Genomic DNA, 25,232 nt, shown 5'->3' with positions numbered 1-25,232 from the left:
TTAGTGGTGGCTATTTTTGTTCCCTGCTTTTGGCTTCCTCCTTTGCTGTTGCTTTACAGGAACTGTGTTTGTTCAAATTAACTTATTCTGTAGGCTGGAAATGATTTAAGATTACTGTATGAGAGCATATCACTGAAGTAGGTGTGCAGTAGATCAGTGTCCACAGACATAATTACAAAAAATCCACCAAGACAGAGTGCCTAAAACGCGGTACGCATCTTCTCAGTCCTGAAAGTTCCCTCGTTAGGTAAACTTAGAAGTTACAGGTGCACAAATGAGCCCCTGTCAGGTAGCCAGAGCCCATACAGGAAATGAATGCCTGTGGCATTCATTTACATATTACTTCACTTAGGGATGGGTAGCAAGGCAGTTCTGCTCAGGCACAGATGCTCAGGAAGAGATTTCAGCATCTGGAACCCCAGAAGATAGTGGTGTTCACTGTGTCCCCTAGCTTAGTACTCCAGTATACACAACCCGCCCAATTTTCTCCCTAGTGGAACAGAGAACTACGTAGCACTAGCAATACACCCGCCTTCTAGATGACTCTTTGGAAATGTAGAAACCAGTGACGGAAAAGAAGCCTGATTAGGAAGTGCCAATCATTTCACCATGATGAAGTATCTATCTTTTAGTAAATACAATATTTAGCAGTGGTACCCAGAATTCACCTTACTGTCAATCTTTCAGACATTCTTTAAAATTTTACCTCACATATTTATTGCCCAGAAGATCCAAATATTCCCATCTTTCTCAAGACATGAACCACAAGTATCATTAGAACTGTGTTCCTGTTTAAAATACATCATTTGAGGGTTAAATTTGGGTTCATTAGCCTTCAGTAACTACCAAAGACATCAGGAACTTAAGCAAGCTTTAGTTTCATCACTCATTTCCAGGACTTTGCAAATTACTGGTCACTTGAATACTTCAAGTATTATCAAATTTTCCACGTTTATTCAGTATGACAAACAATGCATTCCTGCTCCTTTCTACTAGGTATGTAATATGTACCAATTTGAGACTAAACATGTATAAATCTCCACCTAAATAGAATTCTTTCCAATAGGTGTTTTTTTCATGAGTCAATACCACTGCCAAGAGAATCAGTGGCAATAGTGTTCATTCATGAAAGAAAAATCCTTTTCTGTTTCCTTCCATTGGTTTTTGTCTTAAATATAAATATATGCTTCCCTGAACTACAGTTAGGTAATGTTACAACTAGCTAACAGAGTCAGACCAATGTGTGGGGTGATATAAGACCCCTTAATATATTCTTAGTAAGCATGCTGAAGCAGCAGGATTTGGTTTTGAACTTTTTGTAACATGCTCATAAAGACAAAAAGAATACTTAAAAGATTAACAAAGAAGATATTCACTGGAATTTTTAAATCCTTATTATTTTCTAAGATAAAAGCTCAATGGGATCACACAGGGAAACTTTCACTACCCCTACTAAGTACTTAAAACTTACAGCCAATTTTGGCCAAGTTTGACAGAGATGCAGAGGTCTCAATAACATCGAAGGCTTACAAGTTCCATGAGGAATTCCCATGGAGAATACAGACCTTATCAAAGCCAAATGGGCAATAGACCCTAGCGTTATTAGATATAAGTGAATTCATACAGGAAGGAAGAGTTAGGAGCTGCGTGTGGATAAATGCACATACCTTATGATCCCAGCCACAAAACTTCCCCCCCCCCCCCCCCAAATTTAATTTGTCTTGTTAGAGACCAGGCAATAACAAAAACAACTGAAAGATTTCTGCTGTCTAAAATGGTGCAGACTTGAACCCAAGCTTTTCCCATTATGAAAGCATTCATGTCAAGCTCTACATGGATTCTCTGATGACTAATACAGTTTGAACTCACAGAACAGCCTTGGTGTGATTCAATTCCAAAGGGTGTGTCAACATGAGGAAGTAGGAGTGACTTTCTACAGCAAAAGAGTAGGTGTTGAAGCCTGACATCCACAGAGGGGCTTGACTCCAGATCAGCTCTACTCCGGCCCTGCAGACCAGGCACCTCTCAGCAGAGGAAGCATGTCAGGCACCTTCCTTAAGCCCATCTTCCAGTTTAGCTTTGTTGGTGGGTATGCAGATCTACTCTGTGAACCCCCAATGACATGAGCCAAAGAGCAATAAAATGGGGAACGATCAGAAGATTTTAGTTCAGATTAAGGAGCATAGCTGTGAAGCAAAAGCTAGAGCAGATTTATTCACTGTTGATCTGAACAGACATAAGGTTTCTTCAGTTCTGCTGCTCAAGGAACTACTTGTAGCCTTTCAATCTTCATACTGACATATATCAGACTTCAGTGACAGAAAGATCAAGTAACAGTTGAGCAGCACTGTACTTAAATGCAAACCAGTAAGACTAACCAAGAGTCACAGCTGCCTTTTGGAAGAATAAGTTCTTTCAGCTTCTGTTAATATTAAGACTTCGATACCTTGATACCTAAATGACTCAGCATTTAGAGGCTTCAAAGCAAGTCAAATGCTATAAGCTTCTATTTTCCCTCCTGCTATAAAGCCTGCCTTATACCATGATGTTTATCTCATTAACTCCTAGCACATTTTGCCATTTCTGAAGAATCTTAGCATTGCTTTGCATAACTGCAGTCCCATTAGACACTTAACTGTTTACAGGAAAGAATTTAGCAGCAACAGTACTATGTGCTCTCAAAACAAAGGTAAGTTCCTTTATGTACAACACATGAAAAACAGAACAATCAGCTTTGCAAGCTTGTATTTGCATGTTTTGCTGACACTATATTTTGCCCTTTCCCAATGGACACAATCGCCAATTTTCATTTCAAATAGCTGCACTCTCCTTCTCCACATAATACATATCAAAATAATGCAACTTCTACTGTCTACAACACTAGTATGCACACTGTACTGTCAGCTGGTTTCATACTTAATGAAGTCCAACATGCCTCAATACTACATACAACAAAAAACCTACAATTCTTCCTAATATAAATAGCCAAAGAAAGTGACATTTCAAGGACAGAACTGAACTATTTTTTCATGCAGTCTTACATGCTCCGAGGCTTCTTTAGGCCAAGTGCCATATGGTATAGTAGATTATCCTCTGTAATAGGGCATTAACATGTGGTTTCTACACCTGGCTCTGCCATTGATTTTTGACATCATTTCACCTTTGTGCATTCAGCTTTCTCTTACCCTCCTTTGTCACTTTTGGAGAGGGACTGTCTCCACTCAGCTGTTTCCACAGACATATCAGGATGGAATCCCAGTCTCTGCTAAGATGTAGCCCTTCCTTAATGGCTGGAGGCTGCTTTGTACTAATACCAATAAACATTGATTCCTTGTATTTCAGTTGTTGCCTTCATCTGTTACTTTTTCATTTTAGATTATAAATTCTTGGGAAAGGAGACTAATTTAGATCTGTCTCTGTATGCCTTATAGAGTAATGGGATGCTGGTCCTTGATTAGAGGTCCTTATGTACTGTGATGCGTATATAATAAGGCACAGTAAAAAGATACTATAGCAAACAATGTTAAGTTAGGAGATGTCAAAAGATCAGCCAAACCAAGAGAGATTGTTTAACCAGAGAACATGAGTTCCAGGTATTTGCAATGGTGGTCAAGAAAATAACAAAGAAACCCAGTAAATTACAGAAAGATTTTTTTAAAAAATGTTGATCAAATACAAAGGAAATGTCTGAAGTTTCATTAACTATACCTGCTCACCCTTTTGATCACTGGATAAATAGCAGCTGCTAAGAGCTACCAGCTGCTAAAAGAAGACGTTAACAAGTTGATAATAAAATCACTGCAAAATTCTACAACCACAACTGTGCCAACACTATAGAAATAAAACTTTGTTATAAACAATTTTTTAAACCAGTATTTCCCAAGATTCTTACTATTGCAATTCTTTAGATAAGAATTCATCTAACGTTACCTATACAGGATATGATTTCTACTACAGAAATCCATATATCCATACAGCTATTATCTATTAGAATTTATAAAAATTGTATTTTCTGCCTGCAAGTAGCATTCATTTCTGTAAGAGCCAAATTTACAATTACCAGATTAAACTTTAGTAATTAGAGGATTGATTTCCTCTCTCTCACTTTTCTCTAGGAATTACAGATAATATATTCTTACTAATGGGGTAAAATACTAAATTATTTGGTTAAATATGTTAACCACTAATTATGCTATTTCATTACCCCTTGCTCAGTTCATGCTTTTATATGCACCTATCTGAACATATTACTCCACTATCTGATTTTCCAGTGTAGGGATAAAGCATTACCCTGTGACTCTCACTCTTGTTATTCTTCCTGCTCTTAAATGAGAAAGAAATCACTCAATGCATTGGTTCAGCATTCCAGACAGCAAAGGTCAGAGACAAGATCAGCCTTTATCAACACAAGATTGCCTCTTCCCAGTTCTGACTGTATAATAACAATGGGTTGAATAATAGATAATTCTGTGAGCCATATCATATATTCATAACAACCTCAAGAACATTTAAATGGAATTCTCATTCAGCTCAAAGAGGACATAATTGCACTGACCATACACATTCTGCAAAATTAAAAGACCTATCTCTAAGAAATACTTCTAAGTCTTTTTTTGAACCTAGCATAACCCTCAGTATTTCTTAGTGAGAAAATGTGCTCAGGGAAAACATACAGAAAGTGCCTGTACATGTACATACATACCCACATGCCTGTACCTTTCACCTCCAATCTACACATACACATAACTTTTAATAAACTATAATGAAAGAGTTTTAATGGTGTAACATAAAACTTTTGATTGCTTTAAAAAAAAACCACCCACAATTAATTTGCCTGTGTACAGAAAGAATCCTGTTCTTCCTGTAAGGAGCTATGCCATGTTTGACCATTATCCAGCATGCAGCCTTGAACCTTATTTATAACTGTTAGTTTTCTTCAAGGTTTGCCTTAAACATTGATTATTATAACAGCTATGCATGTCAAACAAATTAACTTTGGTTCACAAAGCCACTGTACTCTCACTGAAGTGACAGACAGACTGAAGATGCAGATTTCAGTAACTTTGTGTAACTGAATTGAGGGTGCTTTGGGTCCAACTGATCAGAACACTTTGAACATTAATAGTGCTAATCAAAATCCCCTTCATTGCAACAGTGGGCGTGTGTGCTTAGCGCTTTCACAGATCAGAGGTTTGTGGCAGGCATGCAGCCAATATGGAACAAAGTTAGGAATCACCTGAGAGGAGGCTGGGAGCCTGTACAGCTCTGTCAAGCATGGCTGCACAGTGCAATACAAGCTGCCTGCCAGCCAGGCACAGGTGGAAGCTTTCCGTGCTCTTCCACAATAATGTACAACACCCACTACCACAGGAACGAAGCGGCAGGGGCACAAACCAGGACGAGTATTCAGTCTCCTACTTCATTCCCTACTACCAACGCAAACTGTGTCAGCAAATGGAAGGAGGATCCTGAAGAGTCTACTGCTGACTCCAGTCCTTACCGAAACCTACTCCCGGCATCCCATGAGGAGATCCAGCTTGTGCTTTGGATGAGGCCACAGATTTGCAGAAACAAGTGGATATAAAACTATTGAAATAACTGCATCCGCACAGAGGGAACAAACTGAAGCAGCAAAGGTAGCTTTAACTGGCATTTCCTACCTGCAGCGTTCACAATACTAATGTAATTCTTTCTCATATCACCTTCTAGATTTCCTTTCCTTCTGAAAGGAAGTGGAAATACTGGAGTCTCATTATCGGGCACCACAGGGACACCTGAACCACTTTTCTAGAGTCACTAGACAAATCTCCGCCTTTTCAGCAAAGGAAGTTAGGCAGCCACAGTAAGCTTTCAGCTCTCAGCCCCAGATTCTTTCCTAGCCAGTCTTACCTTTGTTTAACTCACTTAAATCCCAGATTTTCCTGCCGCTACCCTCCAAAACAAACTCCCCCTCCCCCTGCTAGAGGCAATTTGTCACAGTCTACTGCTGTTATTCCCTCAGTCTTCAAGCCAGGCAGCCTTCTCCTCTGCAAAGACTGGTCTATAGTGGGTCTGAAAGAATAGCAAACACCGTCACCTTATTTTCAGCTCGCTCTAGCATTCATTGCAGTAGCAACTACATGAATAGTGCCACTCATTCCCTATACTACCCCTGGCACTCAGAAGCATTCAAGTACTCAATTCTAATTTTCCATTCACATGCAATGGGAATGGATTTTCAGATATTCTGCTTTTGCCAAATCTCTGCTGAGCACCTACAAACAGATTTTTCAGTGGCGCACAATTTTTGTAATGGGAGGTGAAAGTCACATTCCTAACAAAGCTTTGTTAAAGTTTATGACTATATTCCACTCACGGAGTCCAAACCTTGCTAAACTATAGGTGACCAGAATTTTTAATGCGAACAAAATGATTACGTTGTAGAATCATGACCTCTAGCTTTTGACCAGAAACTTGAAAACAGGATCTTAAAACAGGAAATGATGAATGACTTCATTAATAATAGATACTATCAGTCCACTCCACCTAGTTTACAGAGGTTAATAACACAGCTCTAAACAAAATGCTTGAATATTTTGAAGTTTTAAGACAAGGTTTGTTTCATTAGTATCACAACACGTTGCCTGTTTTGCTTTCTAAACCACCTAGTGAAATTTTGCCAAGGGTACGTCCCCAGGAGTGCTGACACCAACAGGAATCCTTAATTGACTTAGTGGGTTTAGTACTGGTCCCAAATGAAATGTTACTTCGAGGTTATCAGATTAGTTTAAAATGTACCTGCAGCAGCCGCAGTTCTAACGCCACCACAAGTGCTATTCAGGGCTCACTGTTCTGCATTGGAAGCGTCACGCAACTAATTCATGGAGTGCAAGCACATGAGATGGTATCTGTTTCACGAAAATGTGCAGATCAGTTACATGCCTTGCTGTAATACCAGCTATTCAACCTCATCAAGTGCAGTGTGAATAACTAAAAGAGGATAGATAACATAAGGGAGCATGACAGAATATTTTCCTTCATGAACTACCCCTCAGTTTACTTAATATAATTATTAAAACTATGTCCTCAGCTTAATCTGGTGTACGTAATATTTTAATGCTGTTTTTACAGCATTAGGCTTTTTAAAATTTATTTTTAAATTGACAACAGTAAGTGCCATTCCCTTAGCAGATGTTCTCAGTTCCCACACACTTAATTATAGTTTTATAACTACAGTCACCTACCATACAGTGCACTGCAGTGTGTCATTTTAAAAGCCACTGTTACTTGCTCATTAAATTCCTCTACTACATAGAGCACAACTGATTTCAGCTGTATATGCCAACCCACACTCACGTAACAAGGAGACAGGCTTCAACTTTAACACACATATTTCACATGAATGTGTACAAGCTAACATGGTGGCACACCGATTTTGCTTAGGAATGTTCAGAAAAAGAAAATATCATTAAGGTAAATGACATTCCATGATTTTAATTAACACACTGGTTGTTAAGTGGCATAACAAGTTACAGTAATTTTTCCTCTGAAGAGCTATTTCAAATAGCTTGAAAAACGGAAATTTAACTGTAAACAAGTCTCACTATCAACAAGCTAGAGAGACTGAGAAAGACGAGAAAGATTGTTACCTTTCTGTTGCTTTCACCCCCAACTGTATGAAAATCAGAAATTTTAAACAGGATTCAGATCTTCCTTATACTTATCAGTGATGGGAACAGTGTTTGCTTCAATACTGTCATGGCAGCCTGTCACCTCCTCCTTTCAGCTTAGCCATACAAAAAACCATGAGATTTTTGTCAGGAAGAAGTGTCAGGGTGCTCTAGCAGTTCTCGGTTTGCACAGCAACTTTCTGGGGTGCTTCTCAGCACTCATAAATTACAAAGGCTCTCAAGCTGAAGCTGCAGCCCAGAGATCCTCACAACAGAGTACAGCATCTTTAGAGTCACCATTTCCAGATTTTTCTGCAGACAGAAGAGTAATGCCAAGATCTGCAGAGGTAATCGGTAAATTTTCAATTATCTTGCAAATGTGGTCCTATATAGGAGATTGGCAAATTTTTTAAACATCTTTTAAAAATCATGGGGCTATAGGCATGAAAATATGGTAACTGTGGAACTTATTGATAAGTTCTACTTCTGCTCTTTTATGATTTTTATATTTAATAGTCTGGCTTATAGCAACATTATTTAGAACTCTATTTCACAATCATTCAATTCCAAAAATACATTTTTGAACTTTATTTGCATTTAAAGATGCATAAATATTCATATGAAGCAGTACAACAGAACTGTATGGCAGATGGATAGAGAAGTAAGCTTCTCCTTTCTTAAAGGACCAAACCAATTACTCAACATTTAAAGGACCAACATTAAATCAGACCTAAAGAATTTAGAGTGACTTAAGTTTCTGATATTTCTCCTGAACTTTCTGAAGGGAAAGCAAGAGGGTTTAAAACCACACTGCACTTATTTTTAAAAATACATCTTTTTCCTCCAGTAAAGGAATTGTGCTAATTAGTCTTGAAGTTTCCTGAAGTCATGAAATGGCTATTTGTGAAAAGCTGTCAAATTAATAAAGTTAATGAACTGAAAACACAATTGCTTTTTCATTCCTTACAGCAGTTGCTGGTGCTGCTTACTAAACACAGTATACAAGAATCCAGAAGCCTAAAAAAAAAAAGGAATTTTTAAAATGTAAAAAGCTATTTTAGTATCTCCACAAAGCCATCACCTTACATTTGGTCCCAGGTGACGTAAATACTTCATCTGAAGATCAGTAACATTTGAGGTAGTAAGATGTTCTTCCCCACACTTAAATAAAAAGGAATCAGAGCATTTCCAATCAAGAAACAAGCTAATTCTGAAAGTCCATGCATAAGCAAAGCATAGTATGTAGGAATCAATTTGCTTTTGAAAGGAAATTTTTTACCAAGACAGATTAATGTTCTGATTTCTTTTTCAAATAATTAAAAATTAACTGGTCTACTTCTTGAGAAACTAACAGTTTTAGAGAATAAATGATCTGTATTATCGCTGATGCATGTCTAGTTGTTTCTTCCTACTCTACACTTTTGCTGAAATTCTCTACTTCCCTTCTTTCAGTGCTACCATCCTTTTCGTACTCAGTTTTCACCAATGCCTCTAACCCCAACTCTGTCTCACTTTCCTGACATCTTATCCTCATTTCTGAAGACTGATCTCAGATAATTTTCTCCTCTCTACTTGCTCTAAGTACCATCAATGGCATGAGTTCAGCAGTTCCTAAATAAAGTCCTTTCATCTCAAAGATACGGCTGTGAACATCTCTCTACTTTCTGGTATTTTGGCTATAATTTCATCCCATTCTACCCTACCCCTTGGAAGCCTCCATCTCTTACTCAAAATCCCTTTCTTAAGCATCACCTCTGTCGCTAAAGAATGGACGTTTCTTGTTTGTAAGATTATTGCTAATGAACACTATGTGTATCTCTCTTGTAAACCTGATGAGGTCAGAATTATCATCCAAACCCAATGTTTTGTAGAAAAATGCTGTTTCATAGAAAAATTATTGTAAAAAAGAGTAGCAATTCTGGAAAATGGTTTTGTGCACAGGTTGCAAAATTGCTGAGAGGTCCTGTTTTGACCTTTTTTTTTTTTTTTTCAAAATGACATGTTTGATTTTTAGGCTAGTCTAAGTTTTTATTTAGAAATAAGTTACAGTAAATTGTCTCAGAAGTGCAACACAAACTAAGTGTTTGAAAAAATTATCTTAATCTGGTCTTTCCATTGGCAGAAATTTGACTTTGACATTCAGGTTTTGATTTGCTTAGGAAGTCAGGAAGAATTCCTGAAATTTCAAAACAATTCCTGTAAAGCAAGGTAACAATTTCCCATGCAACTCCACACCACTCTGTGGCTTTGCCCTATTATTCACCTCAATTTAAGTACTCACACAGCAACAGCACCTTGCCTTCAAGCATGTTTTAACGTAGCATTAGTTACCTTGAAGAAACCACGAGGCAAACACCAGATTTAAGTGAAAATAAGCTTTGTATTTTTTTCCTACTCACTTCTGCTCTATACCTCTTATTTATAATAACTTCTACCTCCTGGAAACAAGCTGCTTCAGATTGTTTTTTATGTTCATACTTCATTTTTAAATACCTTCTACACTGCTTCCACCTGTGGAATATATTTTGAATTTGGTATTTTTTGATATAGCACAGTAATCTAATTTAACTCATTAGTTGCTTGGGGAAGGGATGTCTGCTTTCTATGCATTTTCTAACCCATTCGTGTCTCACTGTTTTCCAGTGTAATTATTTTATTATTTCTTACTAAAGAGACATGTGTGCTCACTACTTTATAGAATAATGCAAAACTGGCTGTCTCAACACAACCACTACAATGAAGGAGTACAACAGATAAATCATTCTTGCTAGTAATTTTTATATTGCATGGTAAGCCAGCGCTAATACCGCAAAACAGTGAGTATTTTGAAAATCAACACTGTCACTCTGAACTAAAGAGGGAAAAAAAAAAGGGGGAATACATGCATTCTTAGTTTGCTTTGACAACTGCTTAATTTGATCCATTAGTGATACTGTAAAAGCAAACAACACTGCTGCATAAAATTCTTACTGCGGTGTGAAGCCTTAGTATTTTAAAACATTTATTCCATCTTATTAAAGGCATTAGAATATGCATCAGATAAAAAGAATACTTCCATCTTCTGCAATTGTTAAAAAACTCATTATGGTGGTAAAGCATACTGTACAACCAAATACATATTGTCAAACTTTTGTGTTACACACAAACATTTTGTGTACTAAGTTGGGCCACAGATCCGTGAAAGTATGAAAAGTGGGTAAAAACTGAGCAGAGGATAATAATTTGTTCTAAATTTACGTAAACTACAAGCAAGTACACATTTGAAAATGAAACCATCAGCAGCTATTAAAAATGACTGTCCAGATGCAAAACCTGCTATAAGAGGCTCCTAAGCTACTGGTAATTGGAAGTTAAGGGGAAATACTGGTGAAAGGACCACTTCAACCCTGTCTTACACTTACCTAAAACACTCACTCCTAGACAAAGTCACAGACACAGTACGTGATTAGATGGAATTGATCCAAAGCACCAGCATTCTTGTTTTGCATACATTGATGCTTGTTTGGAGTTAAGTCCTACACCTTTCTCGCAATGAAAAGGATGGAAAAGTTTGCATTTCCATTTCACCCTTCAGCATTCTAGGATGGAAGCAAGCTGTTGCACTGCAGCAGTAACAGATGATGAATTTGTTTTTATGCTTTTATTGGGGGTGGGGGAAGGGGTGACTGTGGAAGTCATGCGAAGTTCTCAAGTCTTTCTCAATGGTCTCCTCCTTTGTCTTTTCATTTTAAAGTTCTCTTGATCCTAGGTGAAATACAGCTGCAGGACAGATCCCCTTAATAGACTGAAGAATTGATTCACATAGCAAAAGGATCATGCACACCGAATACACATACTGCCCTTGAAAAGGTGCAGCAGAGAATCTGAGAAACTTAGGGTTCTCTCCTTTGTAATAAGTAAATGAAGGCAACAACACCCAAGACTACCTAGAACCTATGATAATGGGAAGCAGACATTCTCAAGAATGACCGCTTCATAAAATGCTCCCTAGCGATCAGGTCAGTGAACTTACTGTACCTCCTGAGCTTTCAGAAAGTGAACCAGCCAGTCAATCAATTAAAAAAAAAGGGCACAAAAATCAACTTTTACATAAATTGTTTTAGTGAAAATAGTCTTTATGTAAAAAAATCCTTCCCCTTCCTAATGCTAGCATTTATTTAGCACCAGTTCAAGATGTTTGGATTTATTATTCATTCTCCCAGTAAGAAAGCCTGCAATTCTCAAACAAAAGTCACATTCAAGAACACTCCATTACTAGACATGGTAGTAGATGTGGTTACACCCTTTGTGGATGTCTAAGGAAAGCTATAAGCTGGATCTGTGCTCTAGTGCAGGACTGCTCCATACTGTCTTCAGCTGAGTGACATAGCATAAACAAAAAGTACAGTGGAAGATAAGGCCTTACGAATACATCAGCAGTGAATTATTAACTAAGACCATGCCATCCAAAAACCACTGAATTTTTATGAAGTGCACAAACTCTGAAACAGCAAATGCTTCTGAATATTAAGTGAACCAGAACTGTAGGTTTCAAGAATGATTATCTGCTCCCTTGTGCCCTTGGCACTCCTATTTTATATTGAATATCCTATCGTCTCTCATGGCCTCAGTGCTGGTTGGCAAATACAATTCATCCTTCCGCTCCATCCGGCATCTTTAGAGACTGGATGATTTGCTTCAGTTCAGTAGATTTTAGAAGTACTGATACCAGATGAAGCTATGATCTAGTTAACGAGCAAGAAAGACACATATACATACCTCAGTCATATCCTCCATCACAATTAAGTGGCTGTAGAAGGCCGTTATTATGCACCCCATTTCTAGTGAGTATCAGGCAAACCTCTTCTAAATATCTGCACTTGGACAAAAGCTGCCCATGTATGGAAATGAAGAGGTTTTATGCATAAGCATATAGAACCAAATGCTGCACGTTAGATTCTTCCAAGAAGAAACTCTGCACTTATTGTAAGCATGCAGCACCAAGTCCTCTACTTTTCTGCTAAAAAAGTAAGGAAACTGTGCTTAAACTTGATGGCCTCAAAAGTCTTGCACAAGAGTAGTGTATCAGCCTCATTTAAATGGTACTCAATCAATGCTTAAATGAATTGAGAGTAAAAAGTGAGTCATCAGAGTTAATAAATGCCTATTTGGATAATATTAGCAATAAGAGAGAGTCCTACCCCAAACTAAAATGAACCATTTTCTTTAACAATCCTATAATTTTTTCTGTTAGTCCTCTAGTTGCAGCTCTTTTCTCTATCTTCTAGTCTTAGAAATAGTGAAGAATGCAAATACTTCCTGCTATTTCCTCAGCTGTTACAAACCAGTGCAGTTCAACTGAGGTCAAGGGTGCCGCTTTACTCTAGTTTAGGATTCAACCCCTCAATCATTGCACATTTATTAAAAAAATGTTTCAGACAAAAAAGCCCTGTGTAAATAGGCATTACATGCTACAGAATTTCTTTCACCACTTATGACACCGAACACAATACAGGCTTTCTTGTTTTTTAATTTAAGCCTTAAGAGACTACGGAAATACAAACTACTCCTACGCATTAATAAGTCACCTACGAGTAACCACTGAATTACATGGCTACACTTAATGTTCTTGGGTAAATCACAATTGGTAGTGGCCTGTCAACATGAATGGAGAACGATATATATTGTTACATTACCATACAGCAAATGGAAGGTGACAGAACAAATATTACAATACAAAAGTTCTACCTTTCTACCTATAGAAAGCAGATAGAGGATGTATGTGGGATATTTTGAATGCTGCCATATGAGGACTTGCTTGTAGAAGCACCACAAAACAGATGCAAGCTGTTCACTGGCTCTAAAATAATTTTTGGGTTTTGTCATTTCAGATAATTCACAATTTTGGTTTACGATACATACGCTTATAACAGGGGACCAGCATTTGCCTTAAATTCTCATACACAGAGCACGCTCAGTGATTTAATACAAGTTCTATATTCATTTTAATGCAAAAGTCTCCAAGGCATCATCTTATTATGAAATTCAAGTGACCTGTGTAAAAAATGCTGCAACTATCAACCACTATCAGAAAGCAATTTTGTCACCTTTTTTTCCATATGCATCAATTAAGTTTTTAGTATAGTTTACAAGAGCAAAATACATTGTACATATCAATGATTATCAAATCCATGCAAATTTCTTACACTGGTTTAATCTTTTGCCATTACAGAAGTACTATTTCCATACTGCCAAGTATATCTAATGGCTTCCCGACTTCACAACGTGAACACAGCCTGATTCAGAGGCAAAGCATTTTTGTTTGTGGTATCTCAAAGCAACAAAACCTATCACTCCTTTTTTCCCACTAAATATATAATTCCACAACTAAAAATTTATATTCTAAAAGAGCAAACAATGCAGTTTTTAACTGAATGCAGTTGTAGAAGTAGGTACTTGAAACAGATGAGCAAGGCTCCTGCATTGCTGCGTTCTGTCACCTTCTGTGCTTCTAAAAACCTAACCATAGCAGCTTACTTTAAGAACTTCACCTGTACTTTTAATATACAAATTCACTCTTTTTAAGAGCTAACCATTATCAGCATATCTATAAATCTGAATCAGGTCTTGAGGACTTCACTGGTAAAAATGTTTTTTTTACTGAAGTAACCAAGATTGATCTTGTCACCTGTTACATAAACATCACCACATATGCAAGCACTTTCCCCCCCCCCCAAGCCTTGTTCCAAGACATGGGACGATGAAGAGCCGCCCCCCCCCGCCCCCCATCTCAGGCTCTTATCTGTGAGAATTTTTGTACTATATATGAGCTGAGAAGCTATTTAAGAAAGCTGCTATGTCAAAAAGCCTCACAACATCTACCAAGCTAGAGGACTCTAAGAAACTTGAGATGTAGAAAGTCACAGAAAAGCAGTCCTACCTTTGCCAAAATGATACTTTTGAAATTTTTCTTATAAAAAGTTACACACCACAGGACAGTTTATAATTCATCCCCACAGTGGCGAGAAGGTTATCAAACCACTTGCTTCCTTCTCCAAGAATGCTAGGCTAGGTGAATATAAACCTAAATTATAGTGAACTGCCACACTCCAACGCCTCTCGGCTAACTATGTTTAGCAACTATTTCATTTCACAGTTTTGTATGTATGACTCATACATGAAGAGGATGGGCATTAATACCAATAAGTCGTGCTGTTTTCAGCCACTACTGTTTGGCTGCTGTAGAACATTTTGCAAGCCACTGTCCCACACAGAGCAGATTTCCTTGAAGTATGACAGCAGGAAACAAATCTGGGTGTAGCTAGACAGGCACTCATTGTTTTGAGCTTCCACTGGATGCAGAGTTAGCAAGTCGTTCAGAGGTCAGAGCCATCACAGTGTTCCGCTAGCTGAGCAGTGCTACTCTATTGCATGTTTGATTCATCTTTGCAGCTCTTGTAGCTGTTCCCAGGCAGACAGACATGGGAAGTGTTTAATAACAGAGAAGGCAGGCAGTGGTTTTATAAGAGTAATTTTCTCTGCGCTGCTTTTGATGACACCTTTTAAAAGGCATTTGAGAGGAGCCTGGAAAATTCTTCCCAGGGGAAAAAAGTGGTAATTTTGAGACATGAACTAACTCACAGTAGCCACAAGGGACAATGTGGAGCACATGCTAATGAACTTTTCACTGTATTAATTTAGACTGCTAAGGCTTCCTTTAAACAAATCATCTATAAAGGATCTCGGAGTAAATTAACCATATGGTTTTAGGTACTGGACTGCACCTCAGGGTACCTGGACCCATTTCTCAATGTGAGAAAAAAGAATCAATATGAACTCTAGCAAAGTGTCATTTTGTTAAATATATGAAACAAAGATATTCTGCAAGGGAGCAAGAAAAAATGTTTGCCAGAAATTTTGTATTGAACTTTCCGGAATTTCATGTACGTTTGGCACAAGACGACAGGTTACCAGTCTTATAAGTTTGGCTCTTTATTAAAAAAAAACAAAACCATTGCTTGAAACTTAAGTGCAGCTGCTTTTTTATGGGTCATTAGGCACCTTGGCAATACCAAAACAAATTCAAGTTCATGGAGGTCACCAGACTTGGGAAGTTGCTGTTACAGTGGAGGGACCCCTCAAATGCTGGAGGAATAGGCTGACAGGAACCTCATAAAATTCAACAAACACAAAGTCCTGCACCTAGGATGGAATAACTCCATGCAGCACATACAGTCTGGGGAGCAGCTCTGCAAAATAGGATCCAGGAACCATGGTGGACATGAACGTAAGTCTGCTGCATGCCTGTAGAGCAGTGAGGGCTACCTGCATATGAGCTACACTAGCAAGAGCATCACAAGCAGGTCAAGGGAAGCGGTCATTTCCCTCGCATCATGTCCTGGTGAGGCCACACCTGCAGTACTCCATCGAATTTTGACCACCCCAGTACTAGATGGATACTGAAAAAATGGAGCAAGTCCAGCAGAGCCTGGACTAACAGGCTTAGGGCATGGAACACACAACACATGCAGAAAGGCTGAGGGAGCCATGGATGTTCAGCCTGGAAAAGAGAAAGCCCAGGGGATCTAATTGCTGTCTTCAATCACTTAAAGAAGAGCTAGAGAGAACACAAGAGCCAGATTTCTTCTTGGAAAGGCTAGTGAAAGGACAAGGTGCAACAGACATGTTGCAACACAGGGGATTATGAATCTTGTACGTGGAAAAGTGAGCTTCACAAGAGTAGTCAAGCACTGGAACAGACCCAGCCATGCAGTCTCCCTCCTTAGGGACAGTCAAAGCTGAGCCACACAAAGTCTTGTGCAACCTGATCTAACTTCAAGATTAGCCATGCTTTATGCAGGAGATTGGACTACATGATCTCCAGATGTACCACATGACCTAATTTATTCTATGATTGATGTGATTCTCTTCATGGTTCTAGTGAAATATGCTACTACTGCTGAGTGTTTCACCTTTATTTTAAGACATGAAGTCTAAACAGAATTTAATCTTATTAGATACACAGAAGGAAACCTGTTAAAGTACAATAGTGAAATATTTTTACTGTTGTTCTTACCTCAACTTCACATGCATGATTATAAGAATATCAGCAAGTACCCTAAGTGTATAGGTCAGTTTCAAGTACATTTCAGCTCTCTTCACAGAGAAAAACGTTTTGAAAAAAAATTTGGTTTCACCAGCCATTAAGTGAACTTAACTGACATCTTCTGAGTAGTCTTTTGAAACCATGGGGCTTGGGGAGATCAGCAATGAGACATACTAATAAAAGTTACAGGTTGGGCCTGCATCCACATTTTAACTCTTCCACACATTCTATCTTTGTGCTTTGGAAATACAGGCAGGCAGCCTGTCTGAACTCGGGAAGTTCCAGAGCATCAGGTTTGAATAGCATTACTCTGCATATTGAGAGAAAACACATAATATTAAAAAACAAGGGTGGCTCTTTTGCTTTGTATTTAAAAAAAAAAAAAAAAGTCTGCAGGAGAGGAGGAAGTGGCATAAAATGACCTTGATGATCTCACCAAGAAAATGGCAGTCAGAAATAAACGAGCTTGGGAAGATGACTGGGTTTAGCTATTCTCTAGAGTGCATCCTGAACAACTGCATTGTATATTATCAGTAGAGTGAGAGTGAACATTGCAGAGATAAGGGAGAATTGCATTTTCCGTAGCTCAGTTTTAGAATATAACTTCAATGTTTCATCTACAATAAACTGTACTGGGATCTCTTTATAGTATGTTGACACAAAATTTTGATATGCACAAGCTCATTTTTGGCACAAGCTTAAGTCTATTGTAGGTAAGATGGTGTTTGTTTTTTTTTTTTTAAGAGCTGTTTTTGCATTAGCCAACAAAAATTCCTACAGAGATGTCCATGAAAAATCATGAAGCAAAAGACTCAAAATCTGTGATTACAGACTATCTTTTTGATAAATGACTACTGGCCTCTGCCACCATATACAATTCTGCCCGGACCAACATGAGTATTACAGGAATTTTAGTATTCCAGCCTTTCTGACAGAAAGGCCGTACAGACGTATCCAGCCAGAGTAAATTGAGAAAGATTCCCATTCTCCCCTGTAAAGATACATAAATACATTGGCCATGCTTATACATTAGCAAATAGCTTTTGAGAATCACGTTCAACAGCTAATTTATTACCTGACAAAGCTACCACATCATGTAAACAGCTCACAGTGCAAGTAGTAACACAGACAGGCAAATGGCCGGGGACATAACAACTGTCCTAGCTAGCTTTTCACTACGCACTTTCACTGAGCATTTGTGATGAAAGGAGCTTGATTGATTTTTGACAGTGACTATTTTCTCAGTTTCTTAATATAAGTAGCAAAAAAGACCCCACCCACAAACTGGTAGCTGAAAACAGATACAAGGCTTGAGTCAAGGCAAAACATGACTAAAACACCGGCCTGAAGTTGTCTCTTCATTTCAGTAAACACATCTAAAGCACTTATTAATTATGAAGCTAATTTTGTCTCGCTTTTTAAGAGAGACCATTAAGCCTGTTTTTAATGGGGGGATCACATTTTTTCAATCTGCTAAAACAATGCTCCAATTAAGATTAAGGGAAGACTAAACACATCACAGGTTATCACATACATTTGAAAGCAGCAAAGACAGAAATAGGTAGTTTAACGATTTTTACTTTTTCTCAGTAGAATTGTCAAATGCTTTAACTCACAGTTCCTCTACCCACCAGCTGAGATCAGTTTTGCTCATTGATGTCTGACCTGATTTGTTTTTTTCATGGGACCTATTTGCTGCCATACATTCAGCCTTTACATTTGCATTCTTCTGTTGTGACTAAGGTTATCTCTTTTCTAACAGAGAAAAATTAACATCCAAAAGCCATCCCAAATCTTCCTGACATCTCTCATTTTACATCTATACCTAGCTATCTAAAAATTGGTGGAAGAGCCAACTATTGCAAGGAACTACATTCCAAGATGTAAAAATGATACATATGTATATTAATTTGCTTCTTATGACTTAAAGGTTACTCAAGTACCTTCCTAGGATTTTCAAAAGCTCATGAACATTGACATGAATGGCAGCTAGAAGGATAGGCACCTTTTGAATATCCCATTGTGTCGCTATCTGCACCTTTAGCTAATCACATATCTTAAAATAGTCCCTGTGCATTTATAGCGTTTTAGAATAAACCTTTGTGGAAACCTCAAACATACCACAGGAGACTATCAGTAATTCTCCAAAGTTTTATTCTGTTATTGGGCTTTCTCAATTGGTCTCCCTAACAAGCACAAAATCATGCTTGACACACGTGCACTGATGTGTGTGTAGGGTTGTGCATGTTGCAGGAATCATCAGCTGTCAGCCACTCCCTGTGCAAGGACCAGGACTTCCAAAGTCCAGAGACAGTCTTTCTGATTCCCCAACTCCAGCCCAAGGGGAACAGTACTATGACTGTACCTTGCCATTCTTGTACTGGCCAGAGATGGGAGAACCACGTATCTTTGCTAGGTCCAACTTGCAATAACTATTTGGCTAAGAATCCATACACCACCACACCACATGTATTTTGTTTTTCTCTTTCAGTCCTTGCTAAGGCCTTGAAAAGCAAGTTTAGTTTCCATCCTACAATTCTGCTTGTAGGAGATCCATTGTTGTTCCTCAATCTGGAGGTGCTTTCCCCATCAAAAAGTAAAAGCTACTATTTCAGTAAGCATGCTACACACTAAGCAGAAAGGCAACATAAAGAGCCAAAGCATATTTCACACCATTCTTTCCAACTTCTCTCTTCTTCCTGGTATTATCATGTGTTGCCATTACCATCTCACAATCATGTAAGGCTTATAAAAGAAAATTTTCACCTGTGCACACTATCTTTCTCTCATTCCCTTCATAACTAGGTTACAGCTAAGTCTTTACATCTCTTCCTTCATTATGCTCACAGAGAAGAATAGATTATTTCAACATAGCCTGTATCCCTCACACTGAACCCCTCTGACTTTCCTGAAACTCACTATACTTCTTTTAGGTCCTGTCTAAATTTCATGGTAAAATTACTCCAGTAATCACTCCTTTGGTTGCTCTCCAATTCTGACTGAAAATGTGCAAACTCCTCTTTAACTAATGTTACCAGTCACAGTGATGACAACATTTTAATTCATTTAACAGCTGCTTTCACAGTAACTGATGTTTTATCCATGCTGGGTTTTTTTTTTGTAAACAAAGCACACTTTTCCCACCTAACACACTAACCAACCATGTTTTCTGATCAGCCTCTGTTGAGGGGCACACCAGAGTGGACAGTGTTCTCACCCTTTGTCACGTTTTCACACAGCTGAGCCCAACAGGGTGCTGGTGGAGAATTAAGATTCCCAGAAATCTCATCTTAAGAAAACATGTTTGGAACTTCCTGGTACAGTTAACATACACCTAGGTACTGGAGTTATTAACTAACTAGATGTAGGTCTGTCATATTGCATTGCAACATATGAAATAATTCGTCAGTATATACCAAACATTCAATTCTAACAGGATCATCAGATCATAAAACATGTCATAAAACTATAAAGCAAAGCACCTCTATTTTAAATTTTTCACAATTCCACAGTCACTGCCAGCATGATTAGTTCTACTGCCCAGAAAAGAAAACCTTTTTTCTATTTTCAGTCTTTTTAGATCTAGATCTCAGCACCTAATTAAAAACAAGAAAAATTTTAGGCAAGCTTTTTAGAAAGGCCTTGTGCTATGCAATTATCTTTTTAATGGAAGATTTTCAGCAGGGATCCCTTGTCCTTGGACTAGTCCTGTGAGTACTACAAATGCCTACTAATACCATGCGTGTCTAATTAGATGACTGTGGGTCCTATTCAGAAACATCCCCAGCCCACGTATGTGCAAATTGCTTCTTGTATGTAAACAATTGTTTCATGAGATTCATTAAACCCTTTCATTAAAATCTTTTCATCCTGCGTGTAATAAGAGGAAATGTTCAGATCATACTCGAGAAAGGTGTATCAGAAAGTCCTAGTCCCACACAATTTTAAAAGTACACACTTAAAATAAAAAGCAGGGAAGTATGTTTTGAATTTTTACTTTCTCTTGAAAGAAGAAATTAAATCAATGTAGAGGAAGGCCACAAGGCACCAGAAGCAAGATTAGTAGCCATGCCAAGATATGTATGCTTATTATTTTATAATTTGCTTTCTTTCCCAGAGTAAATACTGAATCACAGAAGTTATTAAATTCCAAGTACTACAGAAATTCTAGTGTCACCTGACTTTGCCTCAAGTAATGGAATAATTTACAGTTATTGTAGCAATTTCCAGACTTTTTTGTTTCATGGCATACAATCATTTCAGCAGACATTTTCCATAAGCAAGCATCGGCCAAGCAATGCAATGCTTTCTGACATGCCGGCCAAAGAGAGGTGAGCTGAAGGGAAAGGCAGCAAACGCTGCTCCTGCCTTGTCTACAGCCTGCGTGGCTCAGGCAGCACAGTACCTAGGCAGATTATTTCCTTTCAAAGGCACAGCAGCCTCAGCTGATCTGAGTGCTCTGACTATAGTCATCTTTGCTGAAAATCCACCCGACCCTAATAGGATAGGTAGGCAAAGAGGGTACTTAAGAGCTGGATGATAGAAAAGCCTGCAGCAAGTTTCCTTTGCTGTCTTAAGACAGATGAGGCTGTTACACATCTTATAAGCCATATCTGAAGGATACAGAGGTCCCAAAATAACCTTTGATTTCCACAGGTTCTCAAATGAGGACACTAGCTTCAAGGGTTTGTACTAATACTATGTCATGCTGCTATGTTACATTACGATGCCACAACATCACAGTAACACCGCAGTACTGAAGCTGCATCTGTTCTGAAGCAACAGAATACTGTCTCGGGCTTTGCGCACCCTCTGTTAGGCATCTTGCGGTCCCACTGCGGCTGCCAATTGTTCAGGCACAATATGTGGAATTTGCCCACAGCATAAGAAGGCCAAGGGTGAGCTTTGCTCCCAAAGTAGTAAATAGAATCAGCAGCCTAAGAACTGCCTACTTATCAATTTTAGCCTGATTAAAAAAAAGCTTAGAGTGAAATAAGAATAATTATTCCATATGACACAACAGTTTTCTGACATGAGACAATCTGCAAGAAGTTGAGAAATTAAGAAAATCAAGGCAAAGAAGAACTACTGCCTTCAGGTAATTTTTTTTTCTATTAACAACTGTGTTGATGTATTCCCTGTTACAGACATTACTATGGTGTATTCAATAGACACGGATGCTGTGCATACTGTGTAGGAATTCAGTTTTCTGATTCAAATATCTGAAGCTGTTAATACTGGCTAATACCAGACCTGTAGCAGGTTTCCACTCTTAGCTTTCTCATTTAAAAGTATTAGGGCTCTGATTCAAAGTCCTTAATATATGCTCACAAAATCCATGGTCTTCTGTGAGATGTAAACACATGCTCTTCTGCATAAGGATGGGATTATTCCCAAGCTAGAAGTAAGCATGCACTGTAGAAATCTGCTAGATTTAGGCCTAAGGAAAAAACTTCCTGTTAAACAGATTTCTAGCACTGATTTTGCATATTAGAAAGCAGACATTTTCTTCTTGCACACAGTTAACTGAGCACAGTTAGCTTATCTTAAAAGCAGCCTAAACAATTTTTTGGCTACTGTAGGAACAGGAAAAGCAGCTTTAACTCTGCAGTTTTGCAATGGAGCAAGTTCAGGGATATTTTTATACTTTCTGCTTTGTCAAGCATTTTATACACACTATTCTTTTCTTTAATTCATTCCAAAAATGTCCACTCCAAATATTTTTTCCATATCTAGCCACAAGATGTTGTTTCTTTTCTAAGAATAAACAATATTTCAGTTTACAAAAATGTCAGTCAGACTCCTTGACATGAACCTATCTTTATATAGTAAAAGCATCCAAAGCCTTCTTGTCTGGTATGTGGTTACAAAGAGGCAGCCCTATTAGGTGGGAACCTATAAAGTCAGATTTCCCTACATACCTGATTGGTCATACAGAAATTTCCAGTGGAAACCACAAGATTATTTTTCCTTTGCTTCTTTTCTTTTTTTTCCTGTTTGCATTAAATGAGAACTCATTTATATCTTTGACCCCTACCATACTGAATATGGTTGCTTATGCAAAAGAATCCCATTGATACCATGTTAAATTTGCATTTCCAGCTGGAGTCGGAGGATTCAGCCATCAGAATATTAAAAGTTGTAGCGTCACATGAGGTGGGGGGAGGGAGCTTGCAAATTAGCTGTCAAGTTGAATAAAAAGAATAATAATTTAAGAAGCTGGCAGTTACCATCTGATACCGCATTACCGATCATGCCTTATGGTAAATATTAAATTATGGTAATATTGAAAAACTGTTTGCACCTATTGCAAAATAGAAGCAATTTAAAAACCTAAACCAAGCATAATGCACCTTTGAATTCAGAAGGGTGTGACAGTCTTCCCTCTCAGAGTAATAAAAATGTTATACATTTAAAAGTTAGTAATTTATCTTAATGCTATTAAACATTTGGCACATGGTACAGCCTAATGAATGGTTTCTAAAGCCAGACAGCATGCATATTGTGGGCTATTTATGTTCATAGCTACTCTCTGCTGACGAACTACTACTAGTAGTTTTAGAAATCAAGCATTTAACATACCCAAGAAAATAAAGGAAAATTATACCAAATACTATGTAGACTCTTTTATTAATATACTTTTGCCCAAAGGCTCTCAAACACAAAACCCTTTGCTACTGGTTTACATGGTTCTGCCTCACTTCTGTCTTTATAACGTACATTAAAGGTTGTATTTATGGTAATAGGAAAAGAAGACAGCAGTTGTAGATGAGGGTGCCTGGCTTATTTGAAGAGCTGACAAAGTCATTTTCTTCAGACCCTCCCCCCACCTTATTTCACACACAAAGTATCTGCAATACCAAGAAACTTGCCACATCAATGACAAGGTGACAAAACCTCAGGGCTGAACAGGGATGGCTTGCTAAGATTTAATATTCTCTGCCTTTGATAAATTCCAAATGCCAGATTTTGTTGATACATTCACTTTTATCCAGCCTCTTAATTTGTCCTTCCTATCTTACATATAGGAATTGTTCAGTATACATTTAAATGCCATGCTCTATAGACACTTGACTATATGTTGACTGCTATTTCAAATTAAAAAAATGTTAGCAGTATACTTTTAATGAGATGAGCAAGATCTTGATGGCTGCAAGACACTCCCCCCCTTACCCTCTGGAATGGGTTAAGTAACAACACTTATAAAATATAGATGATGGAAAACTCAAGCCCTTGAGAGAACAAGATGATGGCATCATGTGTAGCATATAGGATTTGTGGGAACAATGCACATAAACACAGCTCATTCTGTAGATTTAGTATTTTTGTATTGCATACAAGTATTTTACTAGCTGCTCAAAGGATTGTTCATTTTAAAAAAGGAAAACAAATACTTATCTATAAAGTTAAGAACTGGACAATTTCTTGTGTGTCAGCTTTTAAAACTATGTGGGGGGGTGGCTTGAGCTTTTATATATGTTCTTTTGGTACTGCTTTCTATAACTGATCAATGTCATGAATATCAGATATGCTTGCGAGAGAAACCAAGGGGAACAAATACGCAGACCACTGAAAAACTCTTGCTGAATAAAATCAAACTCAGCACACAATAGCCAACAAGAGTAAACAGACAAATATTTGACTAAACTTTTACTAATAGTAACAGAGATACAGCGCTATCTGTTAATGAGACAGAGCACGCACAAGTAAATTCTCTTTAACAATAGATGTATGTGCGAGTGCCAACACCTGCTATCCAATTTCTTGCAGAATTCCCAGGGAGGCCAAGCATGTAAGTTCTGCTGTTTCTGTACTGGGATACAATCTTTAGACTGGGATTCCAAGTCACCTGAAGAACCCAGACATATAATAATTGCCCTGATGAGTTTAGTTTATCCAGCTTGCTAAGTGTATGCTTGTAACATTCAATTGCCATAGCACAGAAACCTCAAGCTGGCGCCACTCCAAACTCCCAGGTTTCTAAAGCATACCATAGCACAAACGAGTAGCATAGCTCCAACATTTTACCCAAGCACATCTTACTAGCTCGGGTATGGTGCCATGTTTACACATTGTCTGTTCTAGAACTAGCACAATTCTGCACTGCTTGTTCAGGTATCTGAACCCTCATTGTACATACACTTTTCTTCCACAGGCCCTCAAGGAATTTCAGAAATTTCAAGCTCACTGTCCCATCTAGGTTCCCTATAAATACAGCAGAGGCTGGATTTCTATACTGAAGTAAATTACGGTAGCAGCGACTTAGACCCTGGCTCTATAACAACATTTTGGAAGCAGTGTGGCCTACGTCATACAGGGAAGAGTGTCTCTGTACACTAAACAATCAGAGCAGCCTAAGAGGAAAAAGCATGCAAATGCGTCACAGCTAAATTGTAGAGCTCCTTTTTCTCTTCATTTACATTTTTCATTAAGGCTAAAGATGCAGATGTTCAACGTCTAGCCAAATTCTTTACTAAGATTGTAGAATCAAAGGCAAA

This window comes from Gymnogyps californianus, chromosome 4 (assembly GCF_018139145.2).
Source record: "Gymnogyps californianus isolate 813 chromosome 4, ASM1813914v2, whole genome shotgun sequence".
NCBI classification, from domain to species: Eukaryota; Metazoa; Chordata; class Aves; order Accipitriformes; family Cathartidae; genus Gymnogyps; species Gymnogyps californianus.
The sequence above is the reverse complement of the archived record's forward strand: the minus strand, read 5'-3'. Positions refer to the sequence as shown.